Raw genomic sequence first — 9318 nt, forward strand, 5'->3', positions numbered from 1 at the left:
ATATTCAACTGTTCAATTGTTGGACACCTCAGATTCTGCATTTTATGACAACCCCTCACATTAAAATCCCTCAACAATACGGGTTGATCCTTCTCCAAAGGTGCACTTAGAATTTATTGTCTTTAAATACACATTAACATGTCCATAATCCAACATATTTTAGCGAACAGATAAATTGATGGAGAAGACGTTATCTTCAAAACCTCAGTTTGGGGGACCTTGGCCTAAAAACCGTTGAAGACCCCTGACTTAGAACATGCTGATCATAGTTTTTTCTTTCGGTGCTCTGCCACCATTTTTATCTCTTGCCCCTTCAATGGCTGCTTGCAACACATGTCCGGTGATCCTGGATCCACTCAACTTTCCCCAGTTGCCTGATGAGGAGTGGTGGTGTAGTAGCAGCAGTTTAGCACCTTCCGTAGGCAAGAGTTCCAATCTCTTTTCCGAGAGATGAGTGTGCAGCGAGTTCTGGAAAGTTCGATTGAAACGTTTGCATAGCCCATTTGTGGCCGGGTGGCAGGCAGAGAGAGACTTTTCAATGCTGTGAATCAGGGAACTTTCAAAGTTGCGGCCCGGAGTGTATACGGGCAGGAACACCAAAGTTGAAAAAACACTCTCCAATGAAAACCTGTGCTACTGTCGAGGCAGGTTGATCAAGGGTAGTAATAGCAAATGTGTATTTACTAAAAACGTCTGTCATCACCAGAACATTATCCAATCCATTGTGGGCAGGTTCCAACAAAGTAAATGCCCCAAGTAGCTACAGGTAGTTGGGATAAATGTTTCTGCTTCTAATGGTTAGGATGCTGCTTCTGTCTCCAGAACAACGAGAATCCCAGATTAACTGGGTCTGCCTGCTGAAAAGAAAAATGTGAGGCAGTGTGTGATTAGCAAAGACAGTGAGAGCAGCTTCAACCTCAACCTTCTCCAAATGCAATGCTCCCTGCAATAGTTGGGTGGGCCAAGTTAACGCATAAAGCCTCAGGGAGACGGCCTGACGGAGGAACCGGTGGGCAGGGAGTCTTCGGGAGGCGGCCCGGAGGGTGATGTGGCAGCGCGAGTTCTATGGGGGGCGGCCTGGAGGGCAGCCGGAACCTGGGCGGGGAATTGAGTCGGCCAACCTTACGAGGAGTGGAGGCCGAAGTGCCAGGCAACAGGAGACACCGACAAAGACTAACAATCTGACAAGGAGACAAGGGACACGTGTAGGGATTCAGGGGCATGGCAGACAATTAACTTTACAGGGGAAAATACACCAGGGCAGGAAGCAAAGTTAACTGCAGTTAATTTTTCTCAACCTTTTATTTATTTATTTTTAATCTAAAATGTTTCCCATTGAGGTTCATAATCTCCTTTCCTCTCAATGATGGAATCAAACAAATTTTCTTAGAAAAAACAATGTGGCTTAAAACACATCAAAAAAAAAGAATAATGAGAAATGCTAAGAGACTAAACAAACTTATTATTTAACATATTTCAGCCCCAGACACATACCTGTCAGGTATTCCCCCACCGGAACAGACCCAAACGCAGACCGAGTGAAGTGAATAACACAGGTTTTATTTTCTTGGGGGGCAATAATGGAAAGTAACAGGGTGGTGATGGCGGTCCGGAATCCCAGCCGAGGTGCTGGTTCTTAGGATCCAGGGATGGGAAAAAATGGGACTAGGTGACTGGGTGAGTGCACAGGAAACACAACCCACCAGGTGCCTAAACCGGAAAAACGGAAAAAACACAATACTGGTCAGTACCAATAACAGCCTAATGTAGAGTCGCAATCACCGGAGCTGGCCGTCTCACTCACAAAACAAGACTAACAATTCGGCAGGGACGAGACGTCAGGGCCACTCCTAAATACCTCCCCTGATTGGGCAGGCAGCGCCAGGTGGGAGATTGTTGATGCTAAGCTGCCAGCCGCTGCTCTCACCTCAGTAATGACGTCCCGCCCCCTTGAGCGCTGGCTGGTGCAGACACACAAACACAAAAACACAGAAACACCAAAAACCCTCTCCAGACAAAACAGACCACACAAACACGTCACAAAGGAGTCGACCTGACAATATCTTTGTAAATGCACATCACTGTGTGAGTTTACAATCTGCATGTTGAACATTAATATCATGTGAGCATGCTGATGCGCATTTACTTGAGTATGGGCTCACATAGCTACTAGTATTTTGGCATATCATAAACATTTTTACCTTACAAAGCTGATCCACTGACAGTACCAGTCGATAAACAAGGCGATGGATTAGATGTAAAATGCTTGATCAAAGGAACAAAATCATAAATCAAGTCCAGAAATGTTTAGATTTCTATTAACCGTTTGACAGTAGCAATGTATTAGTCTAATGCTAATTAATGTTCAGTGTTAAGCATGGTAATGGATGCTACATGAGGCTTTCTCTGACACTCAAGTATTGCAAAACTAAAAGTCAATCAACTGTGCCAAGCATATGCTGTAAGTGAGGGCAATTGGACAACAAAGCATACACTGGCTAGGTTGTGTCAGTGGCAAAGCATACATTCCTCATACAAGAGGGTCTGTTGTCAAATTAAAGGCAAGCAGACGCTGCTCTATAAACTATGCAGAAACATTATAGCATTTTATACCATTACCCAACTTCTCTGCTTCAATTTGCTTGGGGAAGTGAAAAAACGTGGCCATTGCAGGCCAAAAGAAGACCTACTGGGGTCCTGACTTCCAAGGTGGTCCCATTAAGAATCATTCACTTTACTAAGAACTCTCACCTACAGGAGGACCTAACTGGTACTTTGATTCAAGAGTAACAGAACGATGCCAAAACATATTCAAATATGATTCTTTCATGGTTGCTTTTATTTGCCTGGTGACAGTTTATTCATTTCAAGCGGCAGTTTTTCAAACTTCTGTAGTGGTTCTTCTTCAACATGTTACAGGAAAAAAAAACATTAACTCTATTGTTGTACACAACGTCTGGTTCTGGTAACATGCTAGCAACAGGCACATTGAAGCAGAGATACACAGACGCACACACAAGTCGGATAATGCGTCCACTGACACAACCTAGCCAGTGGCATCTGAAGAATCTCAACAAGGTTTTAATGGTCTGATGCTTCAAAGACATCAAGGAGGCACTGAGAGAAAAAGTGTGTGTGTGTGTGTGTGTGCATGATTTTGTGTGTTACAATGGTTACAATACAATTTGTTTACTTCATTTAGTTACATCTTTCTTTTTTATCTGAACAGTCTTATGTCCACAATCAACATTAAGCATTATTTTAAAGATGACTTATTAGGCAGCAAACTTGAATACACCATGAATGAATGTGATTTCCAGCTGTGAGGAAGCATTTTTTTGATATGACACCCAATTTCCTTAAACTGCAAACAAGTAAACCAAACTCAAACTTGAACCATTTCTATTTGCAAACAAAAGGCATTAACTACTCAGACCCAATGCAGCAGTCATTACAAACTGGTGAGAACATTGTACATCACTATTGAAACTACTCATTCCTGCAATGAATCTAATTATCCAGAGGCTGGATGCAATTTATTTTCCTTAACGTTTTTAGGATCTGTTAAATGGAGCTAATGAACTTAAGTGTGGTGTGTTTTGCGAAGTGGTTTTTGGTAAGACATTTCACGTAAAATAGACACCATGTCGAAAAGAGACCAATTGAGAAAACCACAAGCAGCAAAGAGTGAATCTGAAGAGAAGTGGGGAGTCAAGATAGAAATAACAGCAGTGTTAGTACTGTTTTAAGCTAACCTCCTCCCTCCCTCTGTGTCCTCCAAGTCTTATCTATGGCCATTTGTAGCGGCCATTAGCATTGAAGGGCCTGGTAATCTCTAGCTGCAGGGAAGGAAATTCACTTTCAAAGAGCCGAGGCCATTCTCTGCTCCCTCTCGTACGACCTCCCCCTCTGTTCCCTCCTCCTCCTCTCCTTCTCCTGGGCCCAGAGCCTTTATGTTGACATCTGTCCACCACATTCCAGACACATCTCCTCATCCAGCACAAAATAAATGGTCTTCTCTCCATGAAAAAACACAGTTACATGCTGCAGTTATGTAATGTCACAGTTTTTATGACTTGGTTTCCATGTGTTTCTGTGAGTTTTGTCGACCCCTGGGAATACATTTGGTAGATTAGATATTAACAAAGAAGTATCCTGTATGACATGTTGACAAATGTTTTTTTGGTTTGATTCGCTGTGCTTGCTTCACATTTTGAGTTTGTTAAAAACAAAAATAATTTGATTGAGTGAAAAGCCACAAATACCTGTTACAAGTCTGTGTGTTATGGAGGTAGAACTAGATGGCATATAAAGCGATAATATCGACAACAGAGACCATCCCCTTCATGGTTTGTCAGAGACATGAGGGAACCCACCGGCTGCAAAGGCTCTAGATTCTAATCTGGATTGAGATTTAAGCGAATCAGCATTTGCAGTGCAGCGGAATCCCATATATCCCATCTCAGATCCCAGACTTCTGTGAAGTGTTGGGACAAAACAAAGCTCAAACATGAGGGTTGACTGGCTAAGTGTTTTTTCAGTGTTCAAGTGTCGGCTGAAAGTAAAGCTTTTCTCTCTCTGTAACCTCCTAAAAATGCCACACAGTCCCCATCCAGAGCAATATGGTGACATGCTAATTCACAACCTCTTCCCCGAACACAAGGGAACAATCAAATTTTACTTTTCCCCCGTATGAGAGCAAAAGGAAAATGCAAGTTCTTCTTTATTTGCAGAAACAAAGAACAGAGTGATTACTTGCAGTTACAGTTGTGAGTAAAATATGACCTTGGCCGAGTCATCACAATGAACAAGGGAACAATCATCAAGTCGAGCAATTGCAAAACAGGGTCTATGTCGTGCATCTGCTCATCAAGAGATCATTTGTTGAATGAAAAATGTATTTGGTTTGGCATGGCTTGAGTTTCATTCATCCCAGGTTAAGTTGAAATTGCCCGTTGTTGGGGATTGTGTCCGAAGGTATCTTTTAAACTGATGACCTGTTTAGATTGTTTGCAACACAGCAGGAAAAAAGAGGAAGATAACCAAATTCCCCCACAAAAAATCCAAACTTCAAAAGATTTCCAAATAAATATTTATTGTACATGACGTCAGGCTATTTTTTGTACATTCAAATTTGTTTGGGCTGTATTTGCTTGGTTGTCTCAGCCAATCAGAAAGAAACAGCCATGACAGACCATTTTTTAAAGAATTTAACAATATTTATTCATTTGTCACTTTTCCAGGCTTTCTTTGGTTGGCAGCTCCTCTGGTCCTCGGGGTCTTCTCAAACCATTTCTGACCAATAAAGATGCATATGCCATGCCACAGAACCCGTCTACACAGGATGAGGACCAGCAGCACGACCACAAGAGTCCCAGAGAACATAGTCCAACCTACAACATACACATATTCAGTTGATCATTACCAAAAATCGTAATAGTAGTATGCTTCAAACGTGTAGGTTATGTGATGTGTCAAGTGTGAGCATCACACAACGTCAGTGCCCCCCCTCACAGAAAGCTTCATATAGATCAGTCCCACACTTTTATGAAGTTGTATTTGGGGAGGCTGTGTCTGACATCGTTTCAAATGACCTAGTTTACAGAGGTTACAGAGGTTAAGATTAGCCTAAACAGGGTTTAAACTTCCAAGCTCACAGGTACCTCTGTATACAAAACAATGTGAAAGTCTTTGAGAATGATTGCCAGCGCAGAAATGTTCATACTGTATATGTTCTGAATAGCCAGGCTTGTTAGCCCACTGTAAGTGTGGCCTTCAGAGCATGTAGGTGTTTTATTAGCACTTACTTAAGCACTTTGTAGTTTGGCTCTCCTGAAAGAACTGTACTTTCTTGATTCTTGTTGTTCTGGGTCCGTACCCTCTTGCTTGAATGCACTTATTAAGTTGCTTTGGATGAAAGCGCTAGCTCAGCTATGGGCTATACATTTCTACAGATGAACATTTAACAAATTCAAAAGTTTGCTTTTAAATTAAATTAATCAAAATGATAGATTAGGTTAGGAAAGGAATGTAGACCAGAAGCCAATCAATTACAGTAACAGAAGAAAAAGTCATTACCTCCTCCCCTGTGTTTGTGTGTGTGTGTGTGTGTCTTCATAACAATGATAGCTCTGTGGAGGGCCGCTCCACTATAACCCTTGATAGAGAGATGCAGAGAGCGAGGGACCAGGATAGAGAGAGGATGGTAAAAAGAGGTCTGATTTGTGGAGTGTGCCTCACACCCTCCTGTGGGTGCCCCCTCTCTTCTCTCTGTCCTCTCATTCCTTTCTTCTCAGCCACTCTGATGTAATCCAAAGGCCTCTGCAGGAGCAGCTGCACAGCGAACCAGCCTTCCCTCCTTCCCTCTCCCTTTCTCTAAATCTCTTTCTCTCTTTTCTTTGCACTTCCAGAGGCATGCGAGGCGAGGCAAGGGAGAGGAGGGCGCTCAGACACAATTGGGGTCTTTTTTTGCCCTGGAAAAAAGGGGCTATCGCCTCACATCTCCTTCTGCCACCACGCTACTGTACTATACTGCAAGCGGGTGGGTGGGTGGGTGCAGTGGCAGAGTGTCTGAAAGGCTAACATATAGAGCAAACTGCAAGTAAATGCCAGAGCAAGACAGCAAATGTACACTGTACCAAATCCACCCCCCTTAAATTACAGTAAAAAGCTGTAAAAATGATTACAGTAAAGTGCTGTATGAAAAATGCATTGTACTCTTATTGTAGCAATGAGATGCTCCTTCCGTCATCATCACCGTCCCGCTGCAAGTGTTGAATAAGAAACAATGTAAAGAAGCAAACTAAGCAAATTAACCACAAATAGTTGGATGAGTAAATTCCCTGAAATTTCTTTAAGTCACGTTTAGGTGTAAAGAAGTTGTAAAGCTCTACTAGCAGCCCCAACAGGCTGCAAGGTTCATTACTCCATCACAACAAAGATGCTGTTAGTGTATCCTTTGGAAGGGGATACTCTGTTCCAAAACCCTCACATCAGCATAGGAAAATAATAAATAAAAAAAACCTTTGATGGGGTGAAAGGTAAATCTTAGTGAGAACAGCAGAGGAGGATTCCTTTCCCAGGATGTACAAACTACAATGGATGTCATGTGTATAGAATGAACAACGAAAAAGATACATTCAATGACAGAAATGTGCTCAGCAAATCTGTTGGTGTATTGTACATTACGTTTATATCCGGGATAGAAATGGATTTGTTTTGGCAGAAATGAAACTATGAAGTAATTATTGTCATCACCCTTCTGGGGCTAAACTTCCCCAAGCAAAAAGAAACTACATTTTGCCTTTATTGAGGTTATGATGCATTTACAATGATTCATCAAACATAACACTTCCTCAAGTGTTTGCTACAAAAGGATCCCAGCTCAAAGCTTACCTACTGGCTTTTAGCTGCAAGTCAAGGACCTGCAGTCAACGGTTGAGAAAGAGCTAATAATTGGTCAGTTTGTCACCTTGGACCCTGAGTTGCCATTATAGGATATAGTGAGTTTATAGTATTTAGTATTTAGTCATAGTTTTGTCAGTGACATGACAGAACTGAAGCCCAAGGGAGTTGAGCTGCAGTTGGAATGTGGGATCCCCTTAGTTTTTTATGTTGGAATCAAATTCCTCAGTTGGACCCCACCCTTGATATTTGTGATGTGAACTGCAATTCACATTTGATTGACATCATTACTGGTAGGACGGATATAAAACAGTTATGAGGACAGCCAGTGAAACTGGAATACTCACCTGGCCGTTATCAGTTCAGCTAATCTGGAAAAAGTACAAAGAAATATAAGAAACATGATTTTGAGAATTCACTAATGTCCTTTGTTAGGCAAAACTCCAGGAGGAATTTTAAAGATTACATTTTGAGGATGTCTTTGGAATTTAAATGGCGAACATGAGCCATATGAATTGACATAATAACTATAACTATAATTATTATTAAAAAGCATGTATGTAGATTATATGAAGAAGAAAACTGAAGATATTTCTTACTTTCTCAAACAAGGTTGATGAGTCCGGCGGTTATGTTAGATATATAACAAAGCGGTAAGCTTCCAGCTCAAAAGGTAGCTGAGGAAACAATTCTCAACAAGCTGCTGTTTGGCAGACTGGGGGTGGGAAATAATGTCCTTGGCTTGACTTCTTTGATAGTTTAAGTCAATATCCTGCTCATACAGATGCCAGAGCAGCTCAGTCACTTCAGAAAGGTGAACTGAACAATCGGTTTTATGTCAATAAATGTCCATGTCTACGAAATATATAAACCACGTTTTTAATATGGTTTGATTGGAGTAGACAGTGGAAGCAGCATGGCTGAATTTTCATTGCAGACTGGATCCATTAACACCCATGAACCTGTGACAACACTGGAACATGTGTGGATTGTCTTCAACATTACTCTCACTGTCAATAGAAAATAGATATACTTAAAGCTGCACAAAGAGACTCATTCAGCTGCTTTGGGGTAGTGCAATGAGCTGTAAACATGACATTAAACAGTAGTTATTATGATCATGTTCTCCACATCCAGCAGACCAAGAGCAACACTACGTTTTCAATTGTCTTTGTCTCCACCTCATGGATGTGAGTTTAAAGTTCTCTCTCTTAGCACTGTTTTACAGGGAAATGATTCCTCTTTAGCAGCTAAATCCTCCACCATGTTCCCCAGCTATGATGGAAGAAGGGAATGGACCTGAGGGGAACTGCAAACAGATGCTTTTTCTCTGTGTTGCCACGAGTGACTTGACACTTTCTGTCATTCTCTTCCAATTGTTGGTACAAAAAAGTCCCTGGGAAAGAGAACACCAGCTTACTACAGACAAAAGATATTTTGTCTCATGAATACATTTATAAGTTTAGGTTTTTAAGAGGTTTGTAAAAATAATGAACATTTAAAATTTAGGTTGACTTCTTTAAAACAGTTTGTTAAGGGGTGTTTAAAGTGTTAAATACAAATGCATACTAATATTAAGATTAAACGTTGAAGGAAATCATAGATGTCAGAAAATGAGTCACACCTGTAACACTATTAAACAGCAAGCATGACGATAGTCCTGCAGGATGATGATCTCCTTTATCTCGGGTCACAATCTAAGAAGCACAGTTTCTCCCAACTGAAGGAAACCAGCAGCAGTGGAAGCCTCTTACTTATGTGTGTGTAGGTGTTTCTGTGAAGGGGGCCACTGCTGTTTATTTATGGCTGCCTTCAACTGAACGTTGTACTTCCCAGTCACCAGGTTAGAGGGACCCTGGAGGTCACATGTAGTGTGTCCTAGAGGCACACATGCATTGCGTGTGTATGTGTGTG

The 9318-nt window shown here is 41.5% G+C and overlaps 1 long non-coding RNA gene across 1 annotated transcript; it reads right to left on the reverse strand.

Annotated features, from left to right (window-relative positions):
* Positions 1 to 4996: 4996 nt before the first annotated feature.
* LOC120813629 (uncharacterized) lies at positions 4997 to 8118 on the reverse strand. The gene is made up of 3 exons (XR_005710945.2): positions 8004 to 8118; positions 7752 to 7775; positions 4997 to 5393 (listed from the first exon to the last, which is right to left on the reverse strand). It is a non-coding gene; the product is annotated as an uncharacterized LOC120813629 (long non-coding RNA).
* Positions 8119 to 9318: the final 1200 nt, after the last annotated feature.

The sequence above is a fragment of the Gasterosteus aculeatus genome, chromosome 12 (genome assembly GCF_964276395.1).
Source record: "Gasterosteus aculeatus chromosome 12, fGasAcu3.hap1.1, whole genome shotgun sequence".
In the NCBI taxonomy this organism is placed as follows: Eukaryota; Metazoa; Chordata; class Actinopteri; order Perciformes; family Gasterosteidae; genus Gasterosteus; species Gasterosteus aculeatus.